We start from the raw sequence: 24,895 nt of genomic DNA, 5'->3' as shown, positions 1-24,895 counted from the left end.
GTTTCAATGCTGTCTGTAAGTGATGCATCCACTCCAACAAAAATAGAATCTTGTAATGTGGAAATACATCAATGTGTACCCAGGGCCAGGAGCAAGGGTAGGATAGACGATTGTCGTTTTGCAACCCAGCCTTCAGAGCAAACGAGGTGCTCTGCCTCCCCCGTCAGCCGTAGACTCACTACGGGTCTCTTACCCCGGTATAATCCTACCAGGGGTCACTCTACTGCGCCTGGTCATCAGACACAAATTCGAGAACCAGACCAAAGGTAGTGAACCACTCACCGTTTTTATTATATTTGGTCCTGATGAAGTGCAGCAAAGGCAAGGAGGTTCATTTTTGAAGTAGTAGGACTTCAAAAATTGAAAAATGCTTTTATCTCAGTCCTAAATGTGAGATAGATACATGGAAATTATTAATTTCACACTTAGATCAATTTGCATTATCTTAACACATAATTTAGCTACCACACATCAGACTTATCCACAAGCCAAGCCCTCTCTGGTTGGAATTGTGACATCAGTCATGGTATGTTGCTGTTATGCAGGATGAAGCTGTCATGGGCAGGCTTTGGAGATGCAGAGATCTGCCAGACAGACAACTTGCACTTTGATGGAGTAGTAGTGTTCTTGGTTCCTGTAAACCTGCTCACAGTTATATGGTGCCACTATGGGACTGTGTATACAATCAATTGATCCAATTACATGTGGGATGTGACCAAGGCCATAGAAATCTGCCTTCACTGTGGCTAAATCTTCATGGCTAGGGAACTGGATGTAGTGTCTCACATTTATCAACAATGCTGTAAGTACCTCTGTCAGGACAAGACTGAACATCACTTGTGACTTCTCACGTGAAATGGCATCAGTAAATTGTAATGAGCCAGTGGCCAAAAAATGCAAAACAGGCAACATTTTTACAAGAGGTGTGATACTGTGGGAATTGTTATGCTCAGGTTGGATATCCCATTCTAAATGACTAGTCAGATCCAGGATGGTCAGTCGATTCAATCAGTATTTCTTGATAATGCGCCTCTCCTGCATGGCCTGTATGGCAGGTAATGGGTGGAACTTTGGAAGATGCCGTCCTCCCCCTCTCCCAGGGTACCTAAGTGAGAAAGTAGTCGAACATCATCATTGGACAATAAAATATATTAACATGAAATGCCTTATTTATGTGTCATTTTTTATATGCAGGAAACCATGTAGTGTGACCTTATCACTGTCGAGCCTGCGTTTTCAATCACTCACCTGCAAGGTCACTATTCACATCCCAATGCCATGATTATGCACAACATCATGTGAAATTAGATGACATTACAAAAAGGGAGGGTTGACAGACCTGTGTAAAATGGTACACCATCACACATGTCAAAAAGTACTTCTAACTATTATGTATATCTATGCATTCCACAATGATTACTATGTACAGCATTTGAACTGAGACTATAAGAAAAATAATTACTAAGGCTTCAACAATCACATGTAGTGGTAGTGGTGCATGCACAATTGTGTAAATCCCAGTAACAAAGAGTTCTGATGCCATAGCAAACATATCACACTAAACTTGGCAAATGTGTTAATAGAGGTGTACACCGTTGGCGGTCAAAGACCGCGCACTTGACCGTTTCATGCACGGTGGTCTACCTTATAGGCTAACAATTGTAAATGGGATCGTGGTCAACCAAAGGCTATGTGCGTCTATGTTCATGTATGCATATGCACCATACAAGGAAGCTGCAATTTCAAAAAACATTCACTTGCCTGCAACCACTGCTGCTATTAACCACTTCTTACAATCAGCTGATGTGTGTTATCTCTGGGAGCATCCATGCCAGGCCAAACAAGTGCGAGGGCTTCTGCCTTCACAAATGAATAGCTGGAGGCCCTTGTTGTGGAAGTACTACCAAAGTGTGGCCAGCTCAATGGTGCACCAGAGGAGCATGTAAGTTCTGCTTATTGGTTTGAGGATACCGGTGCCACTATCCCTACATTTTCAAGTCCAACATTACAACTACGATGATCACAATCAAAGCTCTTACATATGTCCCTTAAACTTTCATCACTATGTTCGACTGGTATGTGTTGGCATATGATGCTAAGTACATTGTCTGCATTGGCCAACTAATATTAAGAAATGTGTACACCAGTATATCTGGGATCTGAACCAGGGATAATCAACTGGATGTATGTTGAAATGTGGACTACATTGGTATACGCATGTGATACCTGTTCAATCTTTCAGAAAATGGGCATGTTGCTATGCATCACAGTTGGATGAAATAAGTTGGTGCTGCATCAGAGGAATACTGGTATATGTATGGACATCCATATATCTCAAAACATGTGACTCAGCATGACCTACCATGCTAGTATGACAGTGTCAAAACATAACACTCTTTTGCAGGAACATTGGATGTTATTTAAATCATGAAAGTCCTGTACCCTATGTCTTATTTGTGGAAGCTTTCCGCCTAACTTGCAAACAGACAATCCTGCATATATAACACTATACCTGGTTCCACATAGCTGATGCAACTTGCCACTTAACACCACAAAAATTGTGTTGTTAACTAAACAATCACAACTACTGTTGTGTGATGACAGGAACAGACTTTGTGATCACATTTGTCAGATTTTCTCCAGATTTTTGTGTCTATTTCTGAGCATCAACTACATGATCATAAGGTGTCCCTTCATGCAAAGCATCCACATGTGTGTGACCTGGTTGTAATACCCCAAATTATGAATGGTTTGTCAATGGGATTCCTGTCACAGTGATTTACTTCCTTAAACGCTGAGCATTAGTAGTTAAGACATGGCACACATGCACTATGTTTTGGACCTGTATCACTCTCAAAGTTACTCAGATGCACACCATGTTGGACTATGTGAGGGCAAGTCACTGCACATGGCAGAATTTCAAAATTGTACAAACACATTGAAAGATGTCACAGTAGTCACAAACAAACATGTTCTGGACTACATGTCAGACTCACAGTTCTGGCTTCAACAGTCTGACAGAATCAACACACCTGTACTGTAATGCCAAAGGTGTCTAGTGTGACCTCTTGACCAAACCTGGATGGAGTTTGTGGAGTTAAAAAAAAAAACCTCTGCCATGCTACAGGGAGTTCCCAAGTGGTGGGGTGCATTAGAAAAATGTTGCTCTCAGTAATTTTCAGAATCTGGTGTTTATCCGCATGGTGAAATTATCGTGAACGGCACCATGCACGGTTGCTGCTTCGTTTTTGCTGCTCTAGTAGATTTTCTACTCAAGCAGCTCCATGGAACAAGGAATGTGGAAAACTCCACAAGCGGAGGGGAGTTCACTGCCCAGGCTTACTCCTGACTAATTCCACAGACCGTGTGTGTTGGCCCTACCTTTTGTTTTGCAGTCAAGTTGGCCTGTCCCCTGCAGCAAGCAAAATGTTTCAAAGCATTTTCGGTAGATGTGTGATGTAACCTAATGTCTGTGAACGTGGCCCTCAATGTTTCAAATAACATCTGGCCTGTAGAAATGTACATCTTGAACATGTCACTTGTCAGAAAAGTATTGATCAGTGTTACAAAATTCATATGTCTTGCATGTGCAGTCAAATCATCATCTCTTTTATCCAGCTAGGGCAACGCCCAACTCAAGCAAAGGATTTGGGAAGCCATCTCCAGGAAAGTGCGGACCCAGGGAGTCTTTTACTGGCACATATTCCATTGCTGGAAGAGGTGGAAGGACCTCAGATGTTGGAGCAGAAAGATCACCAAGTCCAGCTGGGAAAATCCTCCCTACTTTAAAGGGGCGGACACAGGATCCTGACTCCCCTTATTGCCAGTATTCTGTCAGAGGCCTACCCTGAGCTTTGATAGAATTGAAACGTAGTTTTACTATTTTACTCGTGCCTATATTATGTTAGCATATATATCTGACTAATACATTATAGTTACATATTGCATGTAGGATGTAATCAGTTGACACAGATGTCACGTTAGTTATGTTGACATCTGTACCACCATTTTAGTTAGAGAAGATGCCTTGTTCTGTCACAATTGAAACTGCTACTCGCACATTCAAAACTGTTGTTTGCTAATTTACCAGAAATGGTCCTTGATAAGTTTTGTTTCTTCTGTACTCATGTTAGCTCATTAGTGCATACCTTTTCTCTTAGATCAAAACATTCTTCCACCTGTCTAGAGGGGAGGATAGGCCAGTTGACCTTGAAATGTAGATAGCATGCACCAGGCTGCGGAATCGAGACTTATGTTCTGTACCCCCATTGTATTACGACATCCACCAGTGTTTTTCCTTGGTAGATGGGTCTTAGTGGACTCCGCAACATACATAATGTAACTTTATGCTTGTTAAAGTTAGTCTCTCGTCAGCCATCAAAGGCAGTCAGTCAAATTGGACTCCACTGCAGTGGATTTTGCTAATAAACTCGCTTACTTTGTATTCTCTTCTGCGTCATCGACTCTTCATTCTTGGAAGGCTAGAGGAGGTCGAGAGGGACCCGAGTGACCCTAATCGGGTCACTTCCTTCAGTTGGTGCCCGAACAGGTACTCCATCCGGTGACCCATGTTGCCCGTAGTCGGGTTGTAGAGGTCGGGGTTGTGTCTGGTCAGATGGTCGGATCAAGGATCCCCAAATGATCGAGCTTGGTTCTCACAGCTGCCCCACCTGTCTGACCGGGCGGCTCATTGTCTAGCAGTCACCTAGGCTGGGGTCCTGAAAAGGTGAAACCATTGGATCTGACTGTTTGGTCAGAAGTGTCGGCAGTGGCAGAATAATCTTGTTTGATCTGTGCGTACCGGGTGAGTTTACTTTGAATTCTTGGTAATTGCGGCACCGCCTTTGTTAATTTGGCAGGTCCACGGACCCTTGTGATACAGAGTGTTTTTGGATTTTCTGCAGGGCCAATTGTTGAGTTTGGCTAATTCTTGAAAAGGCCTGGGGCTAGAGCCTATCTTGTCCTGGTGCAGTCTGAGGAATGACTTGTTTTGACACAGTCTATTGACTGTTCTTGAGAGCTCTTTTTATGTGTGTTCTATTGTGTGTGTTGATCAAGTGAATACGTGAATGCGTTTGATGTCAGGATGCCTTGGAGTAAAGTATGGTGTTTGGGGTGTCGATGCTACTCTGCGGAACATCGCTTGTAGGAGCAGCAGCCTGCGCCTCCGGAAGGCACTCCAAATTATGAGATGTATGTGAAACATTGTATTGGCCCTAATATGTTTCGTACATTATGGCACAAGTATACAAGGGACAATACTGAGCTTCAGTGGCCACCGGATGGTACTTTTGATTGACAAAAAAGTCATTACCAACAGAATAAATTATTTGCTAGAAGAAGTAGACAGTTGATGTTTGATACTTTGCAGGTATGGCAGAACGAAGCTAAGCAGAGACATATACGTGCTGAAAAGGAGCCTAGGAAGAAGGCAATGCAAACGGTGGTGCAGAAAGTGGTAGCTTACGATAAAGATCGGACAGAAAAGGGTATTGAGTGTGCAGATAGGAAGTTTTGATTACAGTGTGATAAGTCTTATGTTGTTCGAGAGGAAGAGGATCCTTTCATGGAGGACTTGTTGGAAACTCGCCCCCCTCTGTTTCTCCTCCTTCTCTTACGCCTACCACACAGCCCTTGTTGACAGTGTTGCCTGTGTCTGCATCATTTGCGTTTCCTTTGGTTGTGTCACCCACAGTATTGAGTAGTGTGGGGATGCTGGTGCGAGGGTCGGTTGGAGGAAATTGGGCAGAGGCACGGGAGCTATTAGAGCGGGCAATGATTCGATCTGATGTGGGTGAGGAAGAGAAAAGAATAGTTGCAATTCAGACAGCACAGTGGGCTCGGAGTGTAATTTATGGTTTGGAGGATATATGGAGTGTGATGAAGGGTTTTTATCCGTTTGTAGAACAGCATGCCCTTCAGCATATGTTGACTACATTGATTGGTCTGTGGGAACAGTGTATTGGAAGTAAAGCTCCTCAAATAATTTATGATATTTGAGATCGTGGTATGGCCACTGCAGAAGTTCATATTAATGTTGTGACATTACTTAGTTATCGGGCAAAATTATATCATAGTACTCCAATTCCAGAATCTCAGTTTCCGATGAGGGAAGTGCATCCCATTTACCACCCTGAAATTTCAGTGCAGCATAATGCATTTAATGTTGTTACTCAGCAACGGGTAGAGGCTCGTTTTCAGGAGTGGTGGGTTTATACCCAGTGGAAGAGAAGTGAGGTACTTGCTCTTAGGAGTCAGCTACCGGATCCCAGGAAAAATCCTACTGCATATTATTAAGCATTAACAGAGGTTGCCTCCTCGTCAGTTATGACATTAACAGATGCTGAGATATTTTTTAGGGCTGTTAGTGGAAGACATATGGAGGCAAGTGCATACGCAGGACCATAGAGTGGAATTGGGTGGCACATGGGATGAGATTAAGGCATGGGATAAGGAACGGAAGCCCAGAAACAAACCTAGGGCAGAAATTCGGGCTTTACCGAATCGTATTATTACTTACATGCATTCCCTCATGTCGCCAGAAGAAAGAAGAGAGTGTGTATGATTTTTTTACTCGGTTTTAAGGGGTATTTTTGGATTTTAGTGGGCAGGATTTGTCAGTGGAAGGTGGGGTTTGTTTGTTTGTCAACAAGTTTGTTACCAATTTACTTCTCGAAATTGCAGCTCGGCTGCAAGCCTCTGAGAGTACATGGACAACTTCCTAACCTTCAGTGATATTGAGCATGGGCCAATAATATGAACATTGAGAAAACGAGGAGAAGGATAGAGTGGGGAAAAAGAGTAAGGATTTAAAGACAGAGGTGTTGTTGCAGCAAGTTCCAAGGGGATCTAGAAGGGGTTGGGGTACTGGTCCGGCTCAGAGGTCATGAGGTGCCGGTAGAGGTGGTGTGCCTTTGGGGCTGAATCAGTGTGCGTATTGTAAAAAGGAGGGGCATTGTCGAATTGAGTACCCAGAATTGCTACAGAAGGTTCCAGCACCGAGCGGAAGGGGTTGGAATGGAAGGGGTCATGGTGCAGGTAGCCGATATGAGGCTCAAGGGGATGCATCCTCATGGGGTCAGTCTGATCAGAATTAGTTTGATGATCCCAGAGGAAGACAGTGTTATCATGATGATTATGACATAGATGAATTTATAGGGATGTCCCTTAGCTGGGACAGCAAGGGACAGGGTAAGGGACTAGTCTAAATTCCTGTAGTTCAGCATGGCCCTTATGTCACAGCAAACCTACATGGTTTGGCACAGAACTTTTTGGTGGATACAGATGAATGAATAGCTCTGTTTCTCATTCACTGGTCCCTGGGGCCACCCTGTCTGGCCACAATAATGTTTCAGAAAGGTTTTCAGGCATACCGTTTGTGTGCCCCATCTCCAAACCTCTTGCTTTGACTGTTGGTCCCTTTACTGTAGATTCTACGTTTTTGTTAACATAAAAAAATTGTGGTGAAAATGCATTAGGATTGGATTTGTTAAAGAAGTTATATGCTACTATTTATTGTTCCCCGGGTGGTGTTTACATAACTTTTGGACCTAATGTGGATGGTGCAAAACAATGTTTTGTAAAGGATGCTCCACTTCCTTTTGAATTTAAGTGCCTACCATCTTCTTTGTGGGCGGCAGGGGACACTGATGTTGGGCTGTTAAAGATACCACCCATTTCTATCAAGATCAAGGAAAATGCTGTGATCCCTCGTATTCCTCAATATAAAATATCGCAGGATGTGGAACAGGCTCTGATGCAGATTATACACGATTTGATTAAGTTGGGGTGGTGGGGGAGACAGTAGCGACTATGTTTAATAGCCCCATCCTTCCTATTCTTAAAAAGGCACCTGTGGATTCTCCTGACGCACACCCTGGTGTTTACTGTTTTATAATTGATTTACGGGAAGTAAATAAAATAGTTATTCCCCAGTTTCCTGTGGTTCCTGATATAACAGTCCTTCTGACATTGAACCCTTCTTCTGCAAAATACTTCTCCGTGATCGATTTGAAAAATGCTTTTTTTAGCATTCCTGTCCACCCAGATAGCCGCTATTTATTCAGCTTCACTTTAGCTGGCAGAAGCTTCCAATTCTGTAGAGTTCCTCAGGGGTATACAGAAAGTCCTAGCATTTATAGTCAAGCTTTAAAAGGTCAATTGGACCCTCTCTCTCTTCCCTCAGGTAATGTATTATTGCAATATGTGGATGATATTTTGATAGCCTCCGACACCGAAGAGGGTTGTCGGGATGCTACGGTAAAGTTGTTAATGCATTTAGCGGAACATGGACATAAAGTGTCCCTTTCTAAATTCCAATATTGTCAACAGCAGGTCACCTATTTAGGTCAGCTGCTGTCGAAGGAGGGTCGGAGGCTAACACCTGAACGAGTTGATGCCAATGTTATGATGCCTGTGCCTGTGACTCAAAGGGATGTGCGTGCGTTCATAGGCATCACCTCGAATTGTTGGCACTGGATACCGGCTTATTCTTTATCAATACAGCCTTTGCTTTTAACTAACCGCTAAAGATGTGCATGAACCCTTGCCCTGGTCGCATGAATGTCAACAGGCTTTTGAACAATTAAAACTTGCACTTTGCTCTGCATGCCAGATTATAGGAAGCGCTTTGTATTGTACGTACATGAAGTGGCTGGATGTGCACTCTCTGTGTTAACACAAGCCTTTGGAAGTAAGAAGAGGCCGTGTGCTTACTTTTCTGTTATGCTTGACCTTGTCACCAGAGCGCTCCCTAGCTGTTTCAGAGCCGTGGCGGTTGCGGCGGTCACTATCCGGCAATCGGCAGGGTTCGTTCTCAATCATGATCTCACAGTAATGGTACTGCATGCTGTCGATGTACTTTTGAATAAAACAAAGACGCAGCACCTTACCAGTGCTCTTCTGACTGGATATGAAGTGACCCTGTTTGCACCTCACACTACTATCAAAAGATGTGCCACACTGAATCCAGCTATGTTATTACCCCTCCCTTCGGAAGAAGAGGACACAGATGTCCATGATTGCTTGTTCTGCACTGACGAAGAGACGAAGGAAGGGGTAGACTTGACTGATTTTCCCTTATCTGACTCACAAGGAGAACTATATGTCGATGGCTCTTGTTTTTAATTAGTCAGATGGCATCACTGCGGCAGCGTATGTTATTACTACGCTGCGCACTGTAGTTGAGACGTCCTGTGTTCCCTATCAATCAGCACAGGCTGCAGAGCTGGTAGCCCTTCTGAGGGCATGTGAATTAAGCAAAGGACTGGCTGTCAATATGTATACTGACAGCCAGTATGCCTTCGGGGTGGCCCATAACTTTGGACGCCTCTGGGCAGAGAGAGGATTCTTGACATCGCATGGGACCAAAATTCAATATGGTCCATTGATAGAGAGGCTTTGACACATCCCTAATGATTGGCAATAGTGAAATGCAGTGCTCATAAGACAATTACTGATGATGTGGAGAAAGGAAATGCATTTGCAGATCAGACAGCAAAGAAGATGGCTAGATCGAAGATGAAAAAGATGTTTGTGGCAGGCCCAGCTAGGTGGGAGCCCGACAATGGGATGTTTGAGGATACGCTAGCCAATGTCACGGAGATCCTGAGTGAAGCAACAGTAGAAGTTGGCAGTGTAGCAGGAGAAAACAAGGTGTCTAGATGATGAAGCGTGTTGGACTAATCTGTCTGAGAAACAGAGATGGATGCTACCAGATGCATATGTACTTCCTGTAGTTACTATGGCACATGGTTCAGCCCACATTAGCACCAAAGGTATCTGTAAGTTGCTGGATCCTGTGTGGCGAAATGACAATATTCCAAAGGTTGCTACTCACTTGGTGAAATAATGTATGATCTGTCTTAGACACAATCCTGGGAAGGGTACCCCTACACCTTCTGGTAATTTTGCACCTCTCTCTTTCCCTTTTGAGGTACTCCAAATAGACTACATCAAACTGCCATGGGTTAACAATTTAAAATATGTGCTAGTGGTAGTTTGTGCTTTTAGCAAATGGATTGAGGCTTACCCCATAAAAGAAAACACAGCCATTGCAACGGCAAAGGCTCTTATTGAGGAGTTTTTCCCCCATTATGGTTTGCCCCGTTTGATCTGGAATGACAATGGAAGTCACTTCAATGCCAAATTAATCCAGCTGATATGTGATGATTAACATACTCAGCAAAACTTTCATGCAGCTAATCATCCCCAGTTAGCAGGTTTAGTTGAGACGTACAATGGTATTCTCAAGCTAAAGTTGGCGAAGGTGAAGGAAAGTACTGAGTTACAATGGCCAGATGCATTACCTCTTGCTTTGTTGTCCACCAGAATGACAGGCCATTCTAGAACGGGATTATCACCCTATGAGGTCATTTTCTGCCGCCCAGCGAATGTGTGGGTTGTCCCTAGACCTAAAAAGTTTTCAGATATCGATTATCCACTGTTGGTTGATTATTTGTATGAACTTAATAAAAGTATGCGTTCTATTCACCATTAGATACAAGAGGCGTTGCCTCCAGCACCTGAGGGGCCTGGGCACATAATTCAGCCTGGTGTCTGGATGCTGATACATAGCTTTCAAAGAAAGAATGGCATGGAGCCAAGATGGAAGGGCCCTTACTTGGTCCTCATCGCTACGAGGATGGCAATGAGGGTCGAGGGTCAGAAGAACTGGATCCACGCCTCTGGTAAGAGGGTGCCGTTACTTCTTCCCTACAATGCCTGGGTGGGAGAGGGTATTGGAGACCCCGAAACTGAAAGTTTTCTGAGACTCCCCCTGTTCTCGGATGCCCAACTAGTTTGGACACAGACAGAAGAGGAAAACGAGGCTGTTCTGAATTAAGCTGTCCCTCCAGAGATAAGGGCTGCTCAGGATTTCACTTCATTTGATTCACAAGAGTTTGAGTCCCAGTCCCCGGGGCCCCCTGAGTTTCAGATTTTACTTCAAGATGAAACAGTGCCTGGAAAAGACAGGTATAATTTGCATCCTTAACGGAAAGGTAGTGTGCCAAAAGGATAGTGAGTGTAGTTAGGGATGGACTTCATTGGATAAGATAACTGAAAATGTCCCTTGTTGTTGCTTCTTGCCATTAGATTAGGGATCAGAAGATTGGTGCACTGCCTGTAACGCAGGACAGGATAAGCTGAGGGAATCTTCCAAGGAGGGAGAGTGCCCTATCCTGGGAATAGTGACCATTTGCCGATGAGCTGCAACAGTGTGGCTCCAATGTGAGAGTGCTCAATAGCACCACTGAGGAGTGAACAATAGAAGCCTGCCAGGGAGACTTGAAACAGACCCTGATTCTCGATCCCTCTTGATGTTTTTCTTCCTTTACTTTTTGTGCCCTCTTTCATCATTGGCTCCATCCTACGTCGTTTTTTATTTGATGTTTTGATTTGTGAGCATAAATATAGAAAAAAATTATATTTTTGGTTGTCCATCTGCAGCAGATGAACACGGTTTTATTGCCCTACGTCCATGGCGTGTTAGTTTTGAATGGTTGCTCAGAGAAAAGATATTTGAGGTTGTAGTGATGTTACTGTTTCTATTGGGGGAGGGGGGCTATACTGGATTATGAAGTGCTCCGAGGTTACATCATCATGTGTATTGTATCGAGTAGTCTCCTCAGACGCAAACTATGCCCAGTAATGTTTTCCTAGATCCTCACCGTAAATTTTTGGGAGATAGCTTGTTACCCCACTGATTCTGTCACAAGTCTATGGAAAGCTTATCCTTTTTCATTGGTCAATTACACATAGTTCGTCCTCCCACCTTTGTAGAGGGGAAAGTTGAATTTGTCTTGGGATACCATGGGCCCTGCGTATATTATAGAAAACCGAAAGGCACAGGATATCCGGGATGTATGCCTGAAATGTATTGTGGTGATCTATATTTTAGCCAAATAAATGTTACTCTAACAGGTTGGCATCACCAAGATTTGACTGTCACTCAAGAGGCAGGAACATATCCTGCGTGTTGTCCTGAACTAAATAGTGCTGATACTTATTTGTATCTTATTTTCTCTGGAGAAATAGTATACGAAAATGTCCTACGTTTAGGGAAAAAGGATGACCCCAGTACAAAAGGAATGAGCACTAGATGTGCTCCATTAGATTACCAAGGTCCACTCTATGCACACCCAGTGTTCTATTTTCTATCCAATGGCCCATATTCCACTATGTACAATGGTACAGAGGACGTAGCTTTGGGAATGGTGCTGCCTCTTGGGGCACCTTGTAGGCATAGTAGACCAGATATAAGATGGGTAAAAAGAACATTGACTAAGGAATTCTGCGAGGGAGTAACAACTATAGCAATAGAATTACTTTTGGGTATATTCTTTCCTCCATTATCATATTCAGTGGTACTGCCATGGCCAGAGGTGAGCATTCTAGAGAGTATTTTGGGTATGAATTACTGATTTTATCCAATTTGACAGTGGCAGCCTTACGGCATATCACCACTCAATTAGAAAGTATGTGCATATACTCTGAACAAACACAATATGCTGTTGATTTTATTTTAGCTAAGAATGGCGGAGCATGCGCTGTCATAGGAAATCAGTGCATAGTCGGCATCACAAATTTGAAAATAAATATTACCCAACATATTTTAGACATCTTGGAGAACGTTAAAGGCATGGAGAGTGGTAATTGGAGTTGGTCTTTGTTCGGTGGGCGGGCTTGGATTTTAGAAAAAGTGATCTATTTTAGTATTATTATAATTTCCTGCTGTGTCCTAATACAGTGCCTTCCCTTATGTTGTTCATATTCTGCTACTTATCTTACACCCCCAAAAAGTTCTATACATGATACAACTGCAAAAATAATGCTTCTTGGATCTTTGGATCAAATACTTCCCTAACAGATTCTATCCCTGATGTTGCTTGCGTTGCTGACGACTAATATTGTATTTCCCTTTCAGCAAGCTTTATTAATTATGTATTCATATTTGACAGAGTATTGTTTATATAACAATGTTTCTCTTAGTTACTAGAATTGTAAAGACCCTCACCTGATAGCACAAATAAAGGTGATTTAGCATATAAATGCTGAAAGGAGGGTCTGATAGAATTGAAACGTAGTTTAACTGTTTGACTCGTGCCTTACCCTATAATATGTTAGCATTTATATGACTAATACATTATAGTTACATATTGCGTGTAAGATGTAATCAGTTGACACAGATGTCACGTTAGTTAAGTTCAAATATGTACCACCATTTTAGTTAGAGAAGACGCCATGTTCTGTCACACTCAAAAACTGCTACTCGCACATTTGAAACTGTTTGCTCATTTGCAAGAAATGATCCTTGGTATGTTTTGTTTCTTCTTTGCTCATGTTAGCTCGTTAGTGCATGCCTTTTCTCTTAGATCAAGGCCTTCTCCTACCTGTCTAGAGGGGAGGATAGGCCAGTTGACCTTGAAATGCAGATAGCATGTACCAGGCTGCGGAATAGAGACTTATGTTCTGTACCCCCATTGCATTACGACATCCGCCAGTGTTTTTCCATGGTAGGCTGGTCTTAGTGAACTCCGCAACATACATAATGTAACTTTATGCTTGTCAAAGTCAGTCCCTCATCAGCCATCATAGGCGGCTGGTCAGATTGGACTCCACTGCAGTGTATTTTGCTGATAAACTATCTTACTTGTATTCTCTACTGCATCATTGACTCTTCATTCTTGGAAGGGTAGAGAAGGTCGAGAGTGAACCGACTTACCCTAATCGGGTAACTTTCTTCACTTTGATGGGCAGTTGAGGGCCCAATAGCAGCTAGAAAGTAAGAATAATTAGTCAACAGCTAAGCACATTTGTCACAGGCACCGCTTAATGAATCCACCTGTATTGTGACCTATGCTAATTCACATTACACAGTACATGCCTGTTTAGTGTTGTCAGGAATTGCTTACATATCTGTGTCGTACCACCATCAACACTGCGGTACGCAACTAGGTCTATGGCTCTTCATGACATGGCATATGCGCCCATCATAAATTAAGTAGGCTGTAAAGATGTCAAGGACGTATGAGTGAAGTTTAAGTAGTGCATCTGACCTTTCTATACAAACAGGGATGTGTTGACATGGGTATTTTGTCACACATACTCATTAACATGAGTGTATTGAGAATATCTGAATCTTATGCAGTGGATCAGATAAACTTGGTCTGAGTACTGACAATACTGTCTCACAAAGGGATGTCCCATGCAACTGAGTTGACATTAGATATGAATGGCACAAACAAATGGATTTTGTTGCAAACATGATATTTCCTGCTTATGAGTAGCATGTTCTGGTAACAACACAAGTTGTGTACAGATGTGTATGCGTGTTGAGAGCAACAGTTTATAATACATATATGAGAGAGATGTTTGTGGTGCTATGATTTCTCTTCTCAGTGGTCTACAGGTGTAACGTGCTCCACAAGGCCAAATCATTTGCTTGAAAACAAAACACTTACCATATGCAGTCTCAACAAAAAGTCCTATATGGAACTGGTTGAGAATTAGGCCCCGATTTAAAGTAGAAATGCACAAATGAGTATGTGGTGTCAGGGTATAATGGATGGATGTTTTCACATGTCAATTGAACATGTTAATCACATCATTAATAAATTACTCTGGATGTCAATCAAATCAGATATGTATTGGAACCACCCTATAATCAGAATGTTAATGTGAATACACAATGAACATCTGAGGAATTTCACCACTAACTACAAACAGTTCCAACTGGATTTTGTCGTTGCTAAAAAACATTATGTAGCAGACATATTGCTGGGAGAATCATGTAGCAGGATCAAATGTGTCCATATTGCAAAGCTTATTGTGCAAGTATCTTGCTTCTTTTATGCCCTGGTGAGGAATGGGTGTGATTGAAGTAAGCAATGTCAGGATAGTTGGAGTCACTATTTCACAATCATGTGTGAAAAGTTCTATTTTACACAGGTTCTAGTCATGGATAAATAGTCTCCAAAACATAACTCCTTCAATTGTTTTATACTGTGTTTAATGCCACCATGTGTGAAGAAACGACTACCTCATGTTGCAGAAATGCATGCACTCTTGCTAAATTTGTATCACTACTGACATACCTAGTAGGTGATGTTAAAGTCAAAGTTGCTCAATGTGCTATCCCTTGCCTCCTGTGAGTCTACATTGTTTATTTTCACATAGCTATTGTTCCATTCCAGCATCTACAGAACCAAGTAGAGCAGACATGGGCCAGGATGTTGGTAGAAGTAGCTTACCAAAGTGGTTCCAGTCAGGACACTGACGCTGACAGATCCAGGGGCCAAGAGGGCGAGGGGAGTGCCATGGAGTATCCTGACCTGATGACTACATCCAGTGAGATGGAATCCAGGGGGTCACCCATGGTGGTGGCAGCTACCATCCAACCTGATGCAGTGTTATCAGTGTCCACCATCCCCCACCATATCTGCCCTCACTGCAGCTCCCCAGCCAGTTGCACTGGCCCTCTCCCTTCATGGGTGAGTCATCTCCTCTGCAGCAGGCACCTCTGCCCCTGTGTCCCCAGCTGCCCTTGGTGAGGAGGTTATTGACCTCCTGAAAAAGATCTCTGTTGGCCAGACTGCACTGTTGAATGCCATCCATGGTCTGGGTAGCCAACGTACACAGACAGCTGCCTTTCACAATGAGGTGTGTGCCCTAAAGGATCAGTTCAGGCTCTGGCTAACTCATTAATGGCAGCTATACACCTACCCCAGCCTTCCACCCAACTGCCTTGCCCATCCCTAGCACCATGCCCATCCCCATCCCATGATCCTAAACCTTGGCCTTCCCAAGCACACACACACCTGTGCATGCACCCAACAAAACACACACCTGCAGCACACAACCATCAACATCCCTAGCAATCACCACACAATACACCTGCAGACATACAGCCATCTACATCACCACCCATCATCACAGAAACTGCACCTGCAGACATACAGCCATCTACACTACCACCTATCAGCACAAACAATACATTTCCATCTACACCACCTTTACCAAAACCAGACACCTAAATTTCTTTCATCTCCTAACCTGACCCCATCCCCGAATTACCCACAACTTCTACCCCTGGCCATTTCTTCTTCTCCCTTTGACTTTGCCCTGTGGGACAACTCCCTCCCCTCTATCAGCCCAGGCCTGCTTTTTCCATCCCTATCCCCTATCCTTCGTCATCACAGACTACCCATCCTAAATCCACTCCCAGAAAGAGGAAGAGAAGAAGGACCAGGTTTGCTCCTAAAACATGGCTTCCCAGGGCAGAGACTACCCCTACAAACCAAAACTCACCCCTACTAAGCCCAAGCCCACTCATTCCCAAACCTAGCCCACATGTCCCTGAACAATCCCTGAGGTGCCTGCCTGGCCTACCTGATGCACCTCCATGGAAGTGTGTTCAGACAGTGTTTGTTTGGCAAGTGAGGTATCATATACTATGTACACCTGCCACCAGGCTCTTTGGCATGTGCTAATGTAAGGCATGGCGTGTTCTTGTGTTGAGTTTTTGTTTAGTAAATAAATAATTTATATTGTTATAAACACAAGTGTTATGCCTTGGTTTGCCAGCAAAATGTGGGACAGTCCGGTTCTCTATGTGTTGTGTCATGTTTAGGTTCTACATGTGTGCTTCTGGTTCCAAAAACATAGTAATGTGACTAAACTGAGTAAATGGCACCAATGAAGTCAAACAGTTTGAGAGGGCCAAGGATCTCATGTATTGACATGTCGGCATACATGGACAGAGGCTGGTCTGAAGTATGGTGGGTATGTGTGATCATTTGCAGGACAATAAAGACCTGTTTGGACTTGCTACTCTGGTTATGGGTAGATCTCATATCTCAAAGACAATGACAGAGTACACACCTCGTATTCACAAGTTTTTTCATAATTGATTTCCTTGAATTTTTAATGCGTGCTGACCCGAAATCGTGGACAGTGGTTAATCGATTTGTTTTAATTTGTAGATTACCCCTGACGAAGGGCCAGACTAGGCCCGAAATGCATTGGGTAAATGAAACACGCTTGTTAAGGAGGACCTATGTATTATTCCATGCTGCAGATCAAGGCCTGGATTGGCATGTCTACAAGCATCTAAGGATCAAATGTAAAACATAGCGTCTGACGTTTGACTGGATGAAAAGGAGTTACGATTCATTAAAAGTGGAATAATATAAATAAAACTTTGAGAAGATTGGATGAATTGGTGGCATTTTTGATGTGCCCATTTGAACGCTGTGCGTCCGAAGTGGGGTGGAGTTCCGCCCCACATATCTTTACTAGATCACATATCTGGCAGATGATTGTCAAACATCACAGTTAAATGTTCAAAATACATAGTTATGCCACACGTTGATAGAGTACAACAGTGCACATGCACACACGGGTATACACTATTTTAACATTGATGATCTGCCTGTGTCACACACAATCTCTGCATAGTTTGCTGAGTCATGACTAATTTACATATTTCCATTACTTGCATGTCAGATAGAAAAGCAGTGAGCTGTCACCATGCCAATGGTGAGCACAATGCTACTGTACACATGAGTTGGTAGAGGCATATGCAACTGTGTCCATATGCAGACCAGGTACCCAGATGGTGGTTTGATTGACAACATGATTTTTTAAATTAATCAATGACTACCATTTATTTTTTTCTAAAATGTTTCTTGTGTCACATATTTCCCTGTACTGTGAAATTTCCAGACAGTACCAGGTACCTTCTACATACTGTACAGTTTTCTCACTTGTGTCAATTACAGTTGTCTTGACATAGATCCCAGTGACTGGTGTGACAGAAACAAGGCAAAATCCTACACTAGTAAGACACCCTTTCAGCACTAAAAGCCGCAGTTTAGCACATACATTTAGGCATTAGTACACCTTTAGTACACCTTTAACACTGATTTCACATATTGCAATCATCTGGTCTCTACATCTGTACATTTGATTGTTAATCATAGCATACAAACTCAGAATGGAACAACCACACTGATATGTTACAAGCTAACCCCTTTTTACATAATAACCGTGGTTCAACACACAGCTGGTTGTATGATAAATCATGCAGAATTTTGGTAGTGGCAGCTTCAGCATTGCTCCTCCCTTTAACAAGCTGTACCCCCTCTGTATCCATGTCTTAACATGCTTGTACTCAAACCTTAATTTGGCCAGGGCCTCCGGGTACTCAGCCCAGCAAGTACTAATGCTGGTGGTGAGACCGGTCCCTATCGGAATCACACTCTGGCTCTTCCACAAAGGTGTATATGTGCCATATTATCAGCCTTCACAGTCTCTGAAGTGTAATCTCTTGGACTTCTTTGGTTCCTGTCACTATTTCTTTATGTGCCTTAAGTACAGGATTTCATGCAAAGTTGAGAGCACCGGATGATTTTGTTTTGTGTTTAATACAATAGGCATCTACAATGACTGTGGTAAATAAACTGAATTGGTCACACATTGATTCATAAGAGGTTCTATGTTGGAAAATCACTCAGCAATGAACAACTATGGTAGACACTCATGAGTCCCTAATGTAGTGATGTGAAAAGTTGGTATCTTAATTCTGTCAGCCATGCCCCTTTCATAATACCCCCAGTTTGAATTTCCCACATGTAAAACTGCTTGCTGTGAATGCCAGGCCTTAGTTTGACATTTGAACTATGAAAAATAACAGCAGCCAAAATGGCTACTGCCTGGCACTGGTTCCCGGACAGTGAAGAATTAAAAGTCACTGCCGGAAATTGGCCACGCGAAAGGCCACTCGGACGTGGAAGCTGAAAACTTTGTTTTAGATTGGTGCATTTTGAAAGTTGCAGTCCAATGGTGGTGTCCGTGTATGGATAAAACTGCCTATGTTAAACATTGCACTTTTACGATACACTCCACTTGCCTCCTGACACTGCTGCGATCCACACCTACTCTACTAAGGCTGCTATGTGCCGTCTCTATGATCCATCATGAGCTGTGTAGAAGGTGTGAGGGGCCCAGCCTTCCATCCAGAGAGGCTGGACACTCTGGTTGAAGAGGTCCTCCCCCACCACAGTGAACTGTGCAGCTCGCCAGACTAGCAGGTAAGTGACTCACAGACCTCCTTCACTCTGTTGGTCTGAACAGCTTTCTGATGATCAGGTTTGAATGGTACTTATGTGTCCACTGCGTTTTATGTGAGATATGAAAGGGTGTCATTACAGAGGCTGTCAAATGTACCTTGATTTCATATGTAGAAACGGTATGATGTGTACTATGAACTTTCATGATTCCTTTATATCTTCTGGGAACTCAACACACATTGTGGCATAGGTTGTACGTTACAATGGATGTGTACAGGTGTTGGCGCTTAGGTAATGGATATGTTATTTCTGCTCATTAAAGTAATCACATACAACAGGTATTTACATATCAGACATTGGCTGATATGTCTATGTGCACACACACATAGACCAGCATTAAATGACATGTGCATGAACAAGCCAAATGTAATTTTACACAAGGTGTCTCCGTACTGCTGTCTGGACAATGTCTGTACTGTTAAACCACTAAACTCGAATTTTAAGATCAGTAGGTGACAGGCATTTCATGAAAAAAGACATGACCCCATGAGGGTGTGAAAAATCTGAGTTTCACTTTACTTTTGTAAAACACTGAAGACTTTGATATTCTGCTCCCGATAAAGGCTGTCTGTAGTAAGTGAGCTCCCGTTACTTATGTGGTGTAAGTTCAAATAATTTAGCCTTGGTGCACACTAGTTAATTCCTGCACTTGCCCGACATGTTAGGGCGTTTACGCTGTGGCCTGTGCGATAACATTCAACAAGCTTTGAAACTCTAACCACACTGAAGGGCATGCTGTTTCCAAAGATTATGGCCATTATTTCTGCCAGAGAGAACTTTGGGCTCCATTTTTGAAGGTCTGCATCCAAGATAGAGATGGTACGTCCTACCTACTTGATACAGCATGTAGGGGAGCTGGTTCCTCACACCTTGTACATGTGTGATACCAAGGTAGTCTTACATTTTGTTTACTTGTTTATCTCTGGTGTTGTTGACTACTTTCGGCCAGTGTGACAACATTGTGTTCAACTTGTGTTCCGCTGCCTTTTGTACATGTCCGAATTTGCACTGGATTTGTGTCTCGGTTCACCAATGGGAGTTTCTTCGTGCATGAATATACTATTGGCTCTCTTGTATGCCGATTTAACTAGCTGTAGCCAGCGCATGTCAATTTTGCTTAATGCTTTTTTGTAAGCATCGGGGATTCATCTGGTCCTAGTGCTATGGCATTGGAACTGCATCAGCAGTGACAACAGGCTGGGAACATGCTTGCTCAATTATCCTGCTTGGACCTGCTCATTTGGAACCTCCTACTGCATTTGGTGGCAACTTTAATGCTGCGTCAACCATGCATCACACAGAGATGTATTTTAACTCAGTGTAGTGTGATTTGTGAAACCAGTTTGTGTATCTCAAAAGACTTTTGTCCTACATAAGCAAACTAGATGTGTTAGTTGTAGATGTTTATCTGATAGCATACATTGCAGTGTGCTGAGACTTCCACACAGCATGGCTGTAATTGGCATATGTTTTAGATGCTTAGTTTTAGGGTGCTTTCCCTCTCGTTTTGCATGTTATGCTGTTTATATGGTTGTACTCAAACACCAGAATTTCAAGACAAATTGTTAGCATTTGGTTTGCAAATGATGAGTGCATTTTTTCCCAAAAATAACATTTATCATCCCTATTTTGCTTAAATGACTTTTACTCCAATCCTAGGACACTGTCTACTAGGACAATGTGAGTCTAGTGAACATACATGGGCTGAAATGTATGTGTGTTATTCCATGACAAATGGTGCATTGTTTGTATCCAGCAAGTATGTTTAACAATTTTGATTTGTGCCCGCATTTCAGGTGATCACGTAGCAGAGGTGCTACTACTGACCCAGCTATATTTGTTCATGCTGACAGTGTGCTGGCATTGTTAACATGTTTTAGCCGGACAGGCAATATGCAGGGAACAAGATTTTTGAGCTTTCACTTTGCATTGCATATGAATTTGGGCTAGACAAGTCATAACGGAAATGTTTTCATATTATTATCTGCCGATCTTCCACCATTTAATGAATACCCATGGATATCGGTGAATATATTTGGGTATAGTCGCACAGTTTTGTTTGGACAACCATTTGTGAGCATGTATACACTTACATCAGTTTGAAGCTACTGATCATATGTGCACAAGGACTATTTAGTATGTTAATAATGTTGTTCAAGTAATAAAAGTTGTTCCTTCGTGTAGCCCTTGTAACTTTTCATTGAGGTGAATGCACACGAGTGGCTGTGTGAAACACTTCTGTATCTGTTCTCATGTTCCATATGAGAATAGTTTTGTGAAATGTAGTTTTGACAAATGTTCAAACCCCACACATTTTACAGTTTGGTGGCCTTACAGTGGAACTTGGGTTTGGTTAGTGAATTGTCATACAGATCTTGCATGTGAACATTGTATCTGTGTATTCCCACCTTCCAAGTGTATGTGACAACCTAGCACACAGATCCTACAGGTAGATGTGAAATAGGTTACAGACATACTTGTGTAGTGTAATCCTGAGGAAACTTGTTAGATGAGTTTAATTCCAGAGTCAATGGTGTGTTTGAGTCCTGTGATTGTCAGTTCATGATCAATGAGGCTTGTAAACAGACATTCTGAGCAGATTTGTTTGCCTTAAGCATGTGCCTATGGTACTTAGGAATCTCCAAAGTGTCCCTCATAGTCTGACACATAGTTGTGTCACATATGTAATTTCCAAGAAATGTACAGATGCATTTGTAGTCATGTTAATGTGTTGATAACTATGATGTACTTGTGTTTTGGGTGCCTCAAATGAATATGGATGCAGTCCAGTACTAGCACCACGTACCTTGCCCGCACCCACCTCTGATCACCGTAGAGCCCGGAGGAGAGCCAGGGAAGCCGGTTGGAGATCGGGTGGACCGGATGCCGGTAAACTACGCCTCCCATCATCCCTTGCGGCACTCCATGCCGCGCACCGTCACCAGCGCGCCAGGAGACGCCTAAAAGGGGACCGGGGCTCCCGTGAGGCGGGAGCTCAATACTAGCACCACGTACCTTGCCCGCTGCCACCTCTGATCACCGTAGAGCCCAGAGGAGAGCCAGGGAAGCCGGTTGGAGATCGGGTGGACCGGAGGCTGGTAAAGTATGCCTCCCATCATCCCTTGCGGCGCTTCACGCCACGCACCGTCACCAGCACGCTAGGAGGCGCCTAAAAGGGGGCCAGGTCTCCCATAGCGCGGGCCGTGCCCGGGCAAAGCCCGGGCCAAGGGCGGGCCCGTCTGCGCCCATCAGAGCCCATAAGAGGCTGGGCTGGGCCACCCCTCCAACGTGCATCAATGGGTAAGCGCAAACATCTGGGCAATCAAGATCAGGTGGGGTTAAAAGATAAAATTCCTAGAAAATCACCTTCTATTATTTCATACTTGACCTTGGCCATGGGTGCCTTGAATATGGAGATAGCCAACGCGGAAAAGGAATTGGGTTTGGTCACAAGCGAAGATCTTGGCGAGTGGATTAATGCATCTGTTACTTTGTCACCTACCCCCGTACATTTGGAACCGGTGGTACTGATTAGCAGCCCAATTGTGAGGAGCGAAGCCCTGTCCCTCGATACTGTAGCACCAGAGGGTTTGGATAAAAGTTCGGGGGTTTCTACATTGGCAGAGGGCAGGACTCAAAGGGACCCTATTGAGGGGTCTGTAGGGGCAAAACATACTAACAGAAAAGCAACCAAGCGGCATAAGGGTCCTAAAACTAAAATTGAATGAGAAATTGCACTGTTACTCTTTGTTCGCTCTATTTTTAAAATCACTGGCTTAAAGCATTATCGCCGCGCTGAAAGAAAAACCTCACCGTATTCGCTGGCCCGACTCACCTCCTGGTGTACACGCCACTGATGAGCGCCAATCAGGGAAGTGGGGGGAGGAGCCAAGGCTGACTACGGCTGCTAATGCCGGTTGCAGCGAGGGAACAGTTACTTGGGAAAGGTGACGCTACTTTGATACTTTGTTGCGCACGCTGCTGAACATTTTAAAACTAAAATTGAATGAGAAATTGCACTGTTACTCTTTGTTCGCTCTATTTTTTAAAATCACTGGCTTAAAGCATTATCGCCGCGCTGAAAGAAAAACCTCACCGTATTCGCTGGTCCGACTCACCTCCTGGTGTACACGCCACTGCTGAGTGCCAATCTGGGAAGTGGGGGGAGGAGCCAAGGCTGACTACGGCTACTAATGCCGGTTGCAGCGAGGGAGCGCAGCGGACGAGCGCAGCGGGCGCGCTGACAGTGCGCCGAAGGCGCGCTAAAGGCAAGCCCGTCTGCGCCCGTCTGCGCCCGTCCGCGGCCGACAGGGGCAAGGGGCTCTCCACTATGCCCAATGTATAACCTACTCATCGGATGAGCTAAAATCGATCTACTGCACTGAGTTTGAAATTAACCATCGCACACTAGATCGACTATGTAGGAATGGATTAAGGGAAACAAGATCTTCCTTTGTGGAATTCAAACACCCCACAGACACTGGGATACCTACTAAATTCCAAGTAACAAAGAAGGAAAAATCCCTCTCTGTCATCTACCTAAATACCCGTTCATTGCCAAAACATCAACTAGATATTTACAATCTGCTGATTTCGGAACACCCAGATATTCTACTCTTAACCGAAACTTGGTTAACACAAGACTCCGCTCCCGATATCCTAGCAGCACTGCCAAATGACTTTTACATTATTCAAGTCAATCGCCCTCAGGGAAAAAAGGGAGGAGGAGTAGCAGCCATTATACACCAAGACCTTAAATTCACCACACTTACCTCTCTAGATATACCGCAAACAGATAATCTAGTTCTGAAATTAGAGTCCCCACTCACCCCCTTAGCTGTGGTGCTACTTTATAGACCACCTCAGAATATGCACCAGTTCCCTAAACTATTGAGTGAACAAATGACTCAATTGGTAACAAACCATGCAAAAGTATTGATGGCCGGGGACTTCACCTACTGGGCCAACGACCCAGCAGAGGGACCACACTCAGCGGAACTTACGGATCTACTTACCGGACTGAACCTAAGTCAGCATGTCTCGTCTGCCACACATATCAAAGGGCATATGCTCGACCAGGTATGGTCCAGCAACTTGTCCTTAACAAATGTAGAAGCCATACCCTGCATCTGGTCTGACCACTATCTCGTCAAATTTGTTATAAATATTTCCACCTCGACCAAAATGACGCCACTCGATCTCGAAGCACGCAGGAGCTGGAGGACCATTGACAAAGATCCCTTTCTGGAGTCACTGGCCAACACTGCCCCCATGGATCAACCCTCCATTGAGCTTAGTGAGAATGCCCTTACAAACTGGCTGCTGACAGCCAGTAATAAATATGCTCCCCTTAATAAAACCTTACACATCCGTCGCCATGAGGCCCAGAAATGGTTTTCCGCCAAATTAAAGAACTTAAAGCTTGCCCTGCGGCAAGCGGAAAGGAAGTGGAGAAACAAATATCTACCTGACGACAAAAGCACATACTTAAACGCACGGGGATCGTATAAAAAAGCTATACTGGCTTCCAAATCCGAATATTTTTCCTCCAAAATCATTAACTCCATTAATCGATCCAAAGAAATTTTCTCAATCATTAATGAACTATCCAATCCAGACAGAGTAACGATTAAAACCACTCCCTCCCAGTCCCTATGTGATTCTTTAAATAATTTCTTTATGGAAAAAATCAAAACCATTAAATCAAATATCCCCCACTGTCCAAGTCCTGCATACCCCAAAAAACCTACGAACCCACACAAGCT

Source organism: Triturus cristatus, chromosome 11 (genome assembly GCF_964204655.1).
Source record: "Triturus cristatus chromosome 11, aTriCri1.1, whole genome shotgun sequence".
Classification (NCBI taxonomy): Eukaryota; Metazoa; Chordata; class Amphibia; order Caudata; family Salamandridae; genus Triturus; species Triturus cristatus.
The sequence above is the reverse complement of the archived record's forward strand: the minus strand, read 5'-3'. Positions refer to the sequence as shown.